This window comes from Micromys minutus (assembly GCF_963924665.1).
Source record: "Micromys minutus genome assembly, chromosome: 1".
Lineage (NCBI taxonomy): Eukaryota > Metazoa > Chordata > Mammalia > Rodentia > Muridae > Micromys > Micromys minutus.
The window spans coordinates 204,562,284-204,577,388 of record NC_137969.1 but is presented as its reverse complement, the minus strand read 5'-3'; positions in this window follow the sequence as shown (position 1 = coordinate 204,577,388).

The following is a 15,105-nucleotide window of genomic DNA, read 5'->3' as shown; positions in this document are numbered from 1 at the left end:
CTCTCCATACATATTTTTTATACTTTATTACTCTACCCTAATTCCTATCTAAGTATCTAGGTGTATCTAAGAGAGCTGACAACATTTTCGTAGCCTTGTGGAAGTCACAAATATGGTCGATTTCTTCAAATTAATGAGCACTGAGTTCATGACACAATTAAGAGTGCACTTATTCTCCATAGACAATAAGACCATGGCCAGAGAAATAAAACATTTTTTTGTCTTCTCAGGTGAGTGATAACATAAAACACACACTTAGTGCACATCCCGTCACCCTCTCTTATGACTTCAGTAAATAAAGAAAGAGGTTAAAACTCTATGACAAGAATATACAAAGCAAATAGTTCACTGTTGTGCAAACTGCGCAGAAAGTAAGCATGATGGTTGGGAAGCAGGTGAGAAGATTGTTTCCCATAAGCACCTGCTCATCTCCATTAATGAAGACAGAAACACTGACCTTCATTGGGGCTGAGGAGCAGCGACTGGAGTGGAAGTTATTAAGAGAAAGGCATTGCATTCTGAGAGTGTCAAGTGTTGTAACTTGAAACAAGCTTCAGGACCAGAGCAGAAATGCAAGAGAAGCCATTGATCTGAGTTGCTGCTTTCTTCGACCCCACTATAAGAATTTTATCAAAGCTTACACTCAGCTAACAATGAGCAAGCCAGGACTGGCAAGATAAGCCTATACTTCAAATAGGAATCCCAATTTTGGCTCATTCAGAATGAAGAGTAGCTGCAGAAAGTGTGTCCCTAGGAAGAAAAGAATTGGAGGAAAGTGATCATGGAAAAAGAGGCAGGAGAAAAAAACACATAGGAAGGCTGCTGTCATGTACAAGTTCATGAATCACAATTCATAGACTCCCAGCTTTCAGGGCCTTAAAACTTCCTAAGTTCTTTATTAGGAGTATAGCCTGCTTTGCTTCATTTAAACCTTTTGCTAATGCAATAATGTTTTATAATCATCATGTAAAGTATATTCCAGTCCTCTGAAAGTTACTTTTAAAAAAGAAAAAACTATATTTAGACAAATTCTTACCAACAGTTGGAAGACTTAAACTTTTTCTTAGGAAACAAGCCTCAGCATATTCATACAGAGATGAAGGACAGGATCAGAGCAGATCAAAATCAGTATCAACTCCTGCAGCCTTAATGCTAATAGTTAGGAGACCCTGAGCCTCAGTTTACCCATAATGCAGTTTTAGATAACTCAAAAGTTCACTTTCCAAGCATGTTATTCAGGATACCTAGGCAAAAGTATTCATAACTTATACTATGAGTTTATTTATTTCATTGGTAAAAATGGTAAAAAAAAATATGGATGGGATTAACAAAAAGATGGATAATGAATAACACTATAAATGATGCAATGAAATGGTCTGTACCGATGAAAACATGCATTATGATTATATGTAACCACGGATGGATCTCAGAAGCACAGTACTAAAAGACATTTCACACACAAATATGTGTATATATTATGTTACTATCCATATAAGCTCAAAGCAAGTAAAGTGAAATATACTGTTTAGGGATAAATGAACTCTGGTATCAAATACTAGGGAAAGTAAATAATAAATACAAAATGCCATGCAGTGGTGATGTCCGGAGGGGAGCAAGTGGAAGGAGAAGGAAATAAGCAGGGCACCTTCCCACAGTATCAACCCATTGATTGGTGCATTCATGAGTATATATACAGTTGTTATTATGTTTCATAACTTACATACTATCTTTTATGTATTAAACAATTCATAAATTTTTAAAGATTTCATGTATTGTTCTGAGAAACTGTTGGAGATAAAGGATGAGGACAAAAGCCAAAAGATACCAACAAATTGTTTCTCTGATCTTTAGTTGCTCCAATAATATGGTTGTTCTATGTAGAGAAAGAATAAGAACATTATTTTTAGTGGCATTTACTGTTCTCAGCTTTTAGCCTTGCTGCAGCACACACCTGAAGACAAAGAGCCACATAGATCATAAGAAAACAATTCAGCAAGAAGCCAGGTTCACCTCCTCTCTGGAATAAATTACTGGCTCCTCCTTCTAAAGTCTATTTTATATCAAGCGCTGTTTGAAAGGCAGGGCTTCGAAAGAGTGGCATCCAGAGTCCGGCCTTACAGAGTTCACTTGGCCTTCAAACCAAACATAAATTTATTTAAGATATTAATGAGATTATTTCTAATAGTAAGCAGAAAACAAAACATTAAATTTTGAAATGTGTCTTATAAAAGCAGACTTTTCCTTCTTCCTTTTCTATAGTTTCAGAAAAACTTAACCTCATTCTCTACTAAAAGACCTTACATGCACAAAGTTCTAATTTCCATATCCAGCACATACATGTACACACACACACACACACACACACACAGAGAGAGAGAGAGAGAGAGAGAGAGAGAGAGAGAGAGAGAGAGAGAGAGAGAGTTTTAAACATAATTGGCTTCTAATACATTATTCTTTGATAATTTTGTACACATATATAATATATTTTGATTATATTCACTCCAACTTTCCCAATATACACATCCCCTCCCACCTTTACATTCTTCTTGTGTGACAAAGCTACTGAGCCTAATTAGTATTGCCTATATGTTAAATATGAACAACTTACTCTTCCTTTCTCTCCTAGTACTCCTAGTAGCTATTAATGGTGGATAATGTTTCCCGGGGAGGGGGAGGCAGAAAGGTCAGAAGGATGGCTTAATGTTCTTCTTAATGTGTCAGTTTTGCCGGACTAAAATTTCTATTTTCCACTGTTAAGTCACATACTTAAGATTATTGGTATTTCTATAAAGGTATTTTGTTGATATAAATCCAGCAGGAACTGCCTTTAAAGAAAGGAGGATATCCTAGATACTGTAAGTCGGCTGGGTTTAGAAGTCCTTAGCTGCAGAACCAAGAATAACAGAAAGAATAAAGTTCACATGGAGAGAGTACCTTTAGCCCCTGCCCTTCCTCCCCTCAGACCCTGTGGATCTCAGACATTCCCAGCCAACCTTCACATTAGATGAGCCAGTTCCTTGTGGCAAATCTACTATTGATTCTCTGCTTGAACCTTGTCGAAGATTCCCTCTATGAAAGACCCTATGTCTGAACACAGTTTTGCTCCCAGTATTACCTCAACAAGTGAGAAATGATTCAGAGATTGACGGGATGGGCAGAGGAGTACATTTATTTAGAACCTTCTTGGGAGCCATTTCACATGCACTGTTCTACCTCACTCTCCTATAACTCAGGCAAGGTCATTGTTAGCAGCCCCAGTGCACACACAAAGAGACTAAAGTAATGTAACAGTAACAGCAAGCAGTCAAGTCAGAACAAAATGTTGACCCACATTCTAGGGACTTCTATGCTGCTTCTCCAGAACTATCAGCCTTTGTCTTCTCATCCATCAGTTTATACCCTAAAGTTTGCAAATAAAAGACTATCACAACAATGGAAAGTAAAGGGTAAGCCAGAACGTCATCCAATTTAGTTAAAGGACTTGGAAAAACCAGAAGGATAATCAAATTTTTCCTTAGGCTTTGACAGAAACATAAAACTCAATTTTTATAACAGACTGTTGAGTTCCTCCTAGGAATGCTGAAATAGAAGCTTAAGTGACCCAGAGGGTTCATTTAAGTATCTATATTATAAGATTTGGACTTCAATTTAAAGGGGAAAAGTGATTCACACTGAACCAAACAAATCACACTCTGAAATGTAATGTGTGCCAATCTGCCACTTAATGGCTTATCAAGAAATACTTCATGGGTACCTGTCTGTCCTTAGAGCCTCTTCCTTTAAGAAATTCACCTTGATTATTCTGTGTCTTTAAGGTACTGAAATTGAACAGTCAAAATCCCAGTTCCATTTAAGCTCACTTCCCTTGGAGCCCAGGGCAACCTGTTACTTACATACAGTGGATGGATTTCACTGGATTTCAATGATTTGGGTGACATTTCCTTGACATTCACAATAAGTCTATAAATTAGAAGAGCTATAGTTTTAACACAAAAATGAATAAAATGATCAAAAGAATCCTCCAGACACTGACTACCCCCGGAGGAAGAGAAGCCAATCTGATTGCTATTCTCTGCATATATCAAGCCATACACAGAAGCATGATGAAAGCACCAATAAACTGCCTTTTCCCTTTATTTTTTATTTTGCTTTTATGTTTTCTAGCTCATGTAATTACTCCCTGTCTTCCATAGAGGCAGATCATAGAACGCCATTGAAACCCTTAATTTAACATAATTTAGGAACCCAGAAATTGTTTTCTAAATGTCCAATCTATAGAAGGGAATATAACAACATTCCAACCTGTATCAGGATTCCTTTATGCTTCTTTTTTCTTCTTCCTCCCAATAAAGAACATAGAAGCTCAATCAAGAACAAACATAAAAAGCCAGGCAGCACCAAACTCAGGTGACATGACACATCGTAGACTCTGTGATGGACGATTGCACTCTGAAGGAAACTCCATCCTCTCCCAGGGATGTGGGCTGCATGTGTCCTCTTTATCTAACAGTGAATGGAGGTATCCAACTTACACTGACTGAAGCAATCTACTCTAGACCCTGAACCAAACATTTCACAGTGGAGACAATATTGGTGACTTGCTTTTATTTCTAGTGCAAGGTTGCATTGGCTAAGAAGCAACAGAGCCAGGATTCAACCTCAGGAATATTTGCTTTACAGCAAAACACAACTCTTATCCCATTAGATTAGAAGTGGGATTTTGTTGTTGTTGTTTTCAAATTCTGTATCACATAAGTAGTTGCAGTATCCAACCCACAGGATGCCCAAGAATTAGATAACACACTGAGAATAAAGCAAAAGAATGCATATAAACTAGACAGAGCACTGGACTCATACTTATGAACAGGGTAACCATATAACAGATAAATTGTAACTCTAAAATGGGAAGAAGATGCTAAGCAAGAGCAACAGTCCAGCGTCTCTGCCTCCCACTAAGCTGATAAAATAGTTGCAATATTTCTAAACCTTGCTGACAATGATTTTAACGAAAGGAGTATTCTAATCAATGATCAAGCAACTAGCTTACATGCTATCTGAGAAAAACTGTCATTGTGAAGCTTGGTGTACAACAAATACACCTAATAAAAAGTCACTTTAAAAACAGTGAAAAATAAAATGTTACATTGCCCAGAACACCCAGTCCCCATGAGCACTACAGTGACTCAAGGTTTGAACAAGGTCTTCTTCATTTTTGGATGTTGGGTGTGACAGTTGCTGTGTTCGCTCCGTTTCCGGCATGTGGAGGCATCTGTAGATTCCGTGTGCCTTTGTGAGTCAGAGTCACAATGCTATCTTGTCACTTTCGCTTTGCAATTTTTATCTGCTACTTCAAGTGAAGGAGGAAAGGCCTGAAATGTGTGTTTTTAAAATACATCCAGGACCACACTTCACTGAAACTCTACGCTTGTTAAATAAAAACCTTCCAACAGCTGCTAGATGGGAGAGGAATACCAATCACTTCAGAAGCTGAGAAACTTCAGATCTTGAAAAAAAAAAATCTCCCCATTCAGAGCTAGCTGGGGCTGTGATAGTCCAAATGAAATGCGAAATCCAGGCTGCGTTTCTTGTCATGGGGAAGATTGAATGTGGGGATGCCTACAGGTGTGCCATTTTCCTTGAATGTCATTATGGGGAGCATTCACTTTTACACGCTCAGTATCTGTAGTCTCATTTCTGTGTGATGCCCTCTCTCAAGTTTGCTGCCTTGGCCATAAAGCTGCACGTTTACAAGTCCTTTGGTGCAGTATACATGCTGGACAGATCAGATACACTGTGGAAATTCATTGCATACTGACTACAAAATAGGGGCTGTATCAGTGCGTGTTGCAAGATCTATTTCTGTTCTTTTCATGGCTCTGAATTTATTTGACAGAATTTCAGAAGGGAAATGCCTTTGCAGGAGGGCAGGTTGTTGGGACATCTTGCAGGCACAAGGAAGCTGATAGATGCTTCACTCTCTTTGCCATTATCTCAAACCTCATCAGCACAGAAACCCAGCCTCACTCTGAGTACAGCAGCAGCAGGGATTCTTCCTCCAACTGTCCTCTGTCTTGATGTTTCTGGAGGCTTTCCTAGGCAGATTTAGACTTTGCAAAGGCACAGCCAGTTTTAAAACACTCTTATATCAACACCGAAAAGGAAGACCAAAGCTTTGAAAAGTTTTAGTCCAGCCATTACCAGGGCAGCATCTGAGCCCTCCCGAACATTCCCACCACGGTCTTCTGAAACAAAGTTCCAGGTGCCTTCAGCACACCCGGGCTTCCCATTCAGCTCTCGATATGCCACAGACTATTAACTCACGGGGCTTGCATAATCATAATGAAACTATTTTTATTCTCATTGCCTGTGGTGGCTAGATCCATGTCTTTTCAAACATGGTCACCCAGGGGTATGAGGAGATCTCTACCTCCTTGGGATTAAAAACTTCTCTTCTTCCCAGGCATGCTATGATCTTCTCTTCCTCCCTCCCTCACTCCTTCTTTCTGTTCTTCCTTTCACTCCCCCACCAACCTCTGGTGCCCTGTCTCTATTAAGTGGTGTGAATTCCCTGCTTCGCATTTGTCTGCCCGCTGTTCTGACACACTTATCCTCAATACTCTCATTCATATTTGTGGCTCTAAAATCTGCACATTTCATAGAACCTCATATTAAAGATGTCTAAAATGAAACAATCATTCCCCTCCCCTTGGGTTAGAAAGATACCTCAGACAGTCTCTGTTCAGCAAATCCTGATGACCTGAGTTAGAATCACAGACACCACACACCGGGAACAGCGGAGATCCAGGGACACAGGACAGGTACATGGGAGAGACTGGAACAAATCACTGACAAGAAAAACACATATAATCACAGAAAACAAGATGGCAAGACAAAAGTAAAAGAACTTATCCAAGGGAAACCAAGACAACCTGGCAATATCAGAACCCACCTCTCCCATCACAGCAAACAGCAGAATGGCAAACACTTCAGAAAAAGAAGAGTCAGACCGGAAATCATACCACAAGATGATGGTAGAGATCCTTAAATAGGAACAGGAGGAAAAGAATAAGGAAATAGAAACTTTTAAAGAGAAAACAAGAAAACACTCAAAGAACTAGAGGAAACCAGAACCAAAGAGATGAAGGAATTGAAGAAGGAATTTAAAATGGAAATGGAAATAATAAAGAAAACACTAAAAGAGGCAACCCTGGAGGTAGAAAAACTAAAAAAGAAATCAGGAGTCACAGATGTAAGCATTTCCAACAGACTACAAGAGATGGAAGAGAGAATCTCAGAGGCCAAAGACAACATGGGAACATAGACAAAACAGTCAGAGAAGATACAAAAGCCAAAAAGCTTCTAACCAAAATGTCCAGGAGATCCAGGACACAATGAGAAGACCAAACCTAAGGATAATAGGAATAGAAGAGAGCGAAGAATAACAACTAAGAGGCACACTAAATATCTTCAACAAAATCGAAGAAGAAAAATTCTCTAACCTTAAGACTGAGATGACTATGATCATTAAAAAAAAAAAAAAAAAAAAAAAAAAAAAAAAGGCCTACAGAACATAACAGTCAAAACACCAAGTGCCCAAAGCAAAGAAAGAATACTAAAATCAGTAAAGGAAAAACTTCATGTAACATATAAAGGCACACCAATCAGAATCACACCCAACTGCTCAACAGAGACTATGAAAGGGAGAAGATCCTGGATAAACGTCATGCAGACCCTAAAAGAACACAAGTGCCAGCCCAAGCTGCTATACCCAGCAAAACTCTCATTCGCCATAGATGGAGAGACCAAGATATTCCAGGACAAAACTAAATTTATACAATACCTAACCACAAACTGAGCATTAAAATGAATTACATGTTGAAAACCCAATAAAAGGAGGGAAACTACATCCTAGTAAAAAGAAGAATATACCTAAGCAAGAAAACCAAAAGAAGAAAGTCACACAGATATAATTCTACCTCTCAAAGCAAAAATATCAGGAAACAGCAACCACTATACCTTAATATCTGTAAACATAAATGGACTCATCCCCAATAAAAAGACATAGGCTATCAGACTGGATGCATGAAAAGAATCCAGTATTTTACTGCATACAGGAAGCTCATCTCAGAGACAAAGACAGACACTATTTCAAAATAAAAGGTTGGGAAAAAAACTGTGCATGCAAACAAACCCAAGAAGCAAGCTGGAGTGACCATTCTAATGACAAATAAAGTAGATTTTCATCCAAAACTTATCAAAAAATATAAGGAAGGACACTTTTTACTCACTACAGGGAAATTTTTCAGGAGGAACTCTCAATCCTTAACATACATGCTCCAAACACAAGGGCACCCATATTCATAAAAGAAACCCTACTAAAGCTCAAAAAATACATTACACCCCACACAATAATAGTGGGAGACCTCAACACCCCACTTTCATCAATGGACAGATCGTGAAAACAGAAACTGAACAAGGACACAGTGAAACTAGCAGAAGTTATGAACCAATTGGAATTAATAGACATCTACAGAACATTTCATCCTAAAACAAAAGAATACACCTTTCTCTCAGCACCTCATGGCACTTTCTCCAAATTGACCATATAATCGGTCACAGAACAAGCCTCAATGGATATAAAAAGATTGAAATACTCCCATGCATCCTATCAGATCACCATGGTCTAAGGCTGGCCTTTAATATCAACAAAGACAACAAAAAGCCCATATACACATGGAAACTAAACAAAGCTCTATTAAACAATAGCAGGGTCAAAGGAGAAATAAAGAAAGAAATACAGGATTTTCTATAATTTAATGAAAATGAAAACTCAATATAACCAAACCTATGGGATGCAATGAAAGCAAACTGAGAGAAAAAGGCAAAGCTCTGAGTGCTTCCATTATGAAACTGGAGAGAGCATACACTAGCAACCTGACAGCACAGTTGAAAGCTCTAGAACAAAAGGAAGCAGATACACCCAAAATAATCAAACTCAGAGCAGAAATTGACCAAAAGAAACAAAAAGTAGCATTCAAAGAATCAGCAAAACCAAGAGCTGGTTCTTTGAAAAAATTAACAAAATTGATAAACTCTTAGCCAGACTAACTAGAGGGCAAAGAGAGTATCCAAATTAACAAAATCAGAAAGGAAAGTGGAGGCATAACAACTGAAACTGAGGAAATTCAAGAAATCATCAGATCCTACTACAAAAGCCTATACTCAACAAAGCTGGAAAATCTGGAGGAAATGGATGGATTCCTAGACAGATACCAGATACTAAAGTTAAATGAGAGCCAGGTAAATCATCTAAATAATTCCATAACACCTAAAGAAATAGAAGCCGTCATCAAAAGCCTCCCAACCAAAAAAAAAAAAAAGCCCAGGTCCAGATGGGTTCAGTGCATAATTCTATCAGACAATTATTGATGACCTAATACCAAGACTCTCGAAACTATTCCACAAAATACAGTTAGATGGAACACTACCTAACACATTTTTCGGGTCGAAATTAACCCTCGTTCCTAAACAACACAAGTACCCTACAAGGAAGAGAACTTCAAACCAATCTCACTTCTGAACACTGATGCAAAAACACTCAGCAAAACCCTTGCAAACTGAATCCAAGAACACATCAAAACGATCATTCACCGTGATAAAGTAGGCTTCATCCCTGGGATGCAGGGATGGTTTAATATACGGAAATAATAAACGGGATACAAATTGAAAAGAAAGAAGTAAAAACATCACTGTTTGCAGATGACATGATAGTGTATGTAAGTGACCCCAAAAATTCCACCAGAGAACTTCTACAGCTGATAAACAAGTTCAGCACAGTGACTAAATATAAAATTAACTCGAACAAATCAGTAGTATTCTTCTACTCAAAGGACAAACATGCAGAGAAAGAAATTAGGGAAAAGATAACCTTCACAACAGTCACAAACAATATGAAATACCTTAGTATGACTCTAACTAAACAAGTGAAGGACCTGTATGACAAGAACTTCAATTCTCTAAAGAAGGAAATCGAGGAAGATCTCAGAAGATGCAAAGAACTCCCATGCTTATGGATTGGAAGGATCAACATTGTAAAAATGGCCACCTTACCAAAAGCAATCTACAGATTCAATGCAATCTCCATCAAAATTCCAACACAATTCTTCATAAAGTTGGAAAGAGCAATGTGCAATTTCATCTGAAATAACAAAAGACCTAGAATAGCAATTAACAACATGAAAACATCTGTGTGAATCACCATCTCCCTGACCTCAAGCTATATTACAAAGCAATTGTGCTAAAAACTGCATTGTACTAGTACAGAGACAGGTACGTGGATCAATGGAATAGAATAGAAGATCCAGAAATGAACCCCAACATATGGTCACTTGATTTCAATGGAAAAAGGATAGCCTCTTCAACAAATGATGTTGGTCCAACTGGCACTCAGCATGCAGACGAGTAAAAATAAACCCTTTCTTATCTCCTTGTACAAAGCTCAAGTGCAAGTGGATCAAAGATCTCCACATTAAACCAGGCACGCTGAAACTATTAGAAGAGAAAGTAGGGAAAACCTTAGAACACATAGGCACAGGAGAAAATTTCCTGAACAGAACACCAATGGCTCTTGCTCTAAGGTCAAATATTGACTAATGGAACTTAATAGATTGCAAAGTTTCTGTACGGCTAAGGACACTGTCAAGAAAACAACATGGCAGCCATCAGATTGGGAAAAGATCTTTACCAACCCCACATTTTATAGAGGCCTAATATCCAAGGTATCCAAAGAACTCAAGAAGTTAGACACCAGGGAATCAAACAACCCTATTAAAAAATGGGGTACAGAGCTAAAAAAAAGTTCTCAATTGAGGAATATTAAATGGATGAGAATCATCTAAGGAAGTGCTCAACATCATTAGCCATCAGGAAAACGCAAATCAAAACAACCCTGAGATTCCACCTCACACCAGTCAGAATGGCTAAGATCAAAAATTCAGATGACAGTAGATGCTGGCGAGGATGTGTAGAAAGAGGAATACTCCTCCACTGTTGGTGGGGTTGTAAACTGGTACAACCACTCTGGAAATCAGTCTGGGTATTCCTCAGAAAGTTGGACATAGTACTACCTGAAGACCCAGTTATTCTACTTCTGGGCATATACCCCAGTAATGCTCCAACATACAACAAAGACACATGCACCACACTATTCCTAGCAGCCCTATTTATAATAGCCAGAAGCTGGAAAGAACCCAGATGTCCTTCAGTAGATGAATGGATACAAAAATTGTGGTATATTTACACAATGGAGTACTACTCAGCTATCAGAAACAATGACTTAACGAAATTCTTAAGAAAATGGATGCCAGGTTACATCCTGTTTTACATGTACTTCATGCTCATTGTATCTTATAAGATCTTAATGCACACTATAAAACCTTTAAAAAAAAGCCATGACAAAAATGTATTCTTATACTTTTATGCAAAAATGCTTAATATTTGTACATTTATCTTTGTTTTTTAAAATAAAGCTCTTCAATAAAAAAAAAAGAAAATGGATGCATCTAGAGAATATCATCCTTAGTGAGGTAATCCAGTCACAAACGAACAGACATAATATGCAGTCACTGATAATTGCATACTAACCCCAGAAAGCTCTGAACACTCCAGAAACATCTCACATACTATATGAAGTTCAATAAAAAAAAAACAAAGGCCAAAAAAAATGATAAACCATTATGCTTAATCTTTACACACCAAGAAAACTTTGGCTATTTCCAGGTTACATCTTGTTTTACATGTACTTTATGCTCATTGTAACTAGTTAGGTTTTTAAGGCATACTATCAAACCTTTGAAAACATCAAGTACTGACAAAAATGTATTCATATACTGTTATGCAAAATGCTTTTAAAATCTGTACATTTATTTTTGTTTTTTTAAAATAAAGTTGTTCAATTTTAAAAAATATACTAGAAAAAAAAAAAGAATCCCAGAGCCCATGTAGTTGAAGGAATGAACTGACTGCCACAAATTATCCTCTGACCTTCACATGTACAGTGAGGTGCATGTATGCACATTCATGTGCACACAAATGCACATATACAGATATACAATAAGGAATATTTCAGTCCTATTTAGTTTAATAAAATGGTGTTCCACATAGTCAAAAAGCTAAGACTGTGTCCATACTGGTCCTCAGTCTGAGTCCCATGTCCCTAAATGACTCTGATGAATGTCCACACTCTGGCATCACTAAATCTTCCATCCCTCATTCCCCAAAACCACCAAATTCTACAGGTTGAAGTTCAGATGAAAAGTAAGACACACATGACACACAGGCCTTTCTGAAATTTCAGTTCCTACCAGTCTCTGATCACCTCCTCAGATCCTTGCTTCCTCCTGTCTCGAGCACATTGTCCCAATGGCTGGTACGGGGTAAACGGACAGAGAAAGTCTGTTTATCTTATGTCACTCATACTTAGTACCATGACTCACACACAACAGAACAGTTTAATGAATGCTTTGACAACAGAACTGAATGCAGGGTGAATGATATCATGTTCTACCTGTCAAAAACCAGGCCTTCTTTGCAGTTATATGCTTTTTCCAAAAGGAATCCTCATTTTAACTTTAGGTGGGGATAGTACCGAATTCTCCAAGACTTGGCTATCTTCCCTACCAAAGGAAGACTCTGTGTTAGAGAAACAAGAATTTCCTATAACCTCATTCAGCTAATTTGAAATTACATGCACTAGGATATTCTGAAAGTTGGGTCATTTATATCTGGAGAAGGGTTGAGTCTTTCTCCCTTCCCTGCATGAACACTTAACATCACTAGGTGAACCTAACAAATTCCACCTCCTGCACCTTCACAGGTAATTTCCATGACCAACTGAATCTCATGGAAAGTCCCATATCTGCAGTATATCCTTTCCAATGATAGCAGCTCACACAGACTTGACCTTCAAATTATCTTTAATGAGTCTTTCAACGTGTTTAATAAGTCTCTAGTGTCCTCTTTACTAATCAATTTCAATGGTACAAGCACACTCTGCAGCTCATGCCCTCACCCAGTGAGTCAATCTCACCATTCACCAGAAGTGGAATGTTTCACTAGTGGGTATAAATACCAGGAAAGTAAGACATTGCACACACACACACACACACACACACTTACCTTTCTTCTTCAGAGTATCAAGAAGCAATTGGAAAGTAGGGGAATGCCAAGGCACTGAGGTGGAGAGGGTGATTGGGAGATGTTGTACCATCATGGAGACATGTGGAGGTGGAGGGGGAGGGGGAGGTGGGGGAGGTTAACATTTGAAATGGAAATACAGAGAGTATCTAATAAAAAAGAAGAAAGTAGCTTCTCAGTTCATGCATGGTTCCAACTAAATGAATTCTGCCGTTCCATTACATACTTGCATAACTGCTTTTAGAACCCATTCTCCAAAGCTACACATCTACTTTCTTTCCCACATCACCCTTTGATCAGGCTATTTCACTTGTTGTTAGGGATGTTTATTTGTTTCTCTTGGTAACTGGGGAAGTCTGGCTACTTCTACAAGCTGGGGTCAACCAAGAAGCTTCATACAGGTTACACAAAGAGTCAACCACTGAGCTACTTTTAGAAAAATTTAAGTACTTTTAGAAAATTTTAATTTCCCCAGAAGACACCTCTTAAGCATGTGGCTTTGACTGAGTAAATGTCATAGTTCAATCTGAAGGTAACCTTGACACCTTCATGCACAAAACCTGTATCTGTCAAAGTGCTGTGTAAATCAAGTAAAGTAGTTGCTACATGCACAATAAACACAAACACAATAAATAGTAATTGCATTGACATCCAAATTCATGTTTTAAGGGATACTTATTTTAAAATCAAAATGCATGTAAATAACTATAAATATATCCTAGGCATTTTTATATCAATTCCCCATGTTTAATTCAGTAAGTCATTGGTTTGTGTGTACAATATATTTTCTAAAACTTGTACATCTAGAGAATTTTACATGAGAAATAATTTATACTCTACCCTAAGGGTTGCTCTAGTTAGCTTGGTCTGCTATAACAAATTGCCATAGACTTGAAAGTTTAAACAGGAAAAATTTGTTTCACAAGTAGAGCCTGGGAAGTCTGAGGTCAAGATCCCCACAGGATATGGTCTGCTGAGGGCTTGCTCCCAGGTATATAAATGCCTTATTGTGCCCTCGCATCATAGACAGTAGGGGTGGGAAGAAGGAGGAGAATCTCATCTTACAGGGCCATTAAGCCCATTCATGAGTGGTACATCCTCATGACCTAAACACCTCCAAACGTTCCACATCCCAACACCATCACTCAGAAGTTAGGACTTCAACATAAAAAGATGTGGGCATGAACTTTCAGCTTATAACAATCTTACATTGACTCAGTAAGAATCCAAAGGGGTGAGGGATAAGGAACCCATGAAAAAATCTTTAGTGCACAAACCAGAATTTATTCTAATTGAGCAAAGAGAAATTTAATGGCCATTACAGGCAGAAAGCAGGAAAGTGCCTAAGGAAGGCCTGTGCTCACTCACAGCAGATTCCACACTCCCTAATGAACAATTATCTCTTCTAACTCCTGCTAGACAAACACTCCCTTTGCCTTCCAGTTCAACTCCTCCACAAAAGAATGCTTTTGTTTTTCTGCCCTTAACCTTTTGAGCCAAGTGGATATCAAAGCATTTGAATGCCTGTTCTGAAATCAGACCCATTAATGTTACAGCAAATCATATAGGCATTAGTCATTGTCCTCGAAGGTTGTTTTAATTCCTTTTGCCTTTCTTTATATCTCTTGCTTGCTAATGAGAGTGTTAAGGGACTCACTTCTTTCAAATGACATTCGAAGTTTGTACTTATTGACCCAGTTAAACAGACATGATAATAACTCAAATCTTCATTAAGGGAAAAGAGAGAAGAACGATCAGATAGAACATGTAATTTTAACGATTTTTTATTTCTTTTTTTCTTTTATTTTAAATTTGATATTCTCTGTATTTACATTTCAGATGCTATCCCCTTCCCCCAATCCCATTCCCCCTCCCCCTTCCATTGTCTCCATGAAGGTGCTCCCTCTCCCA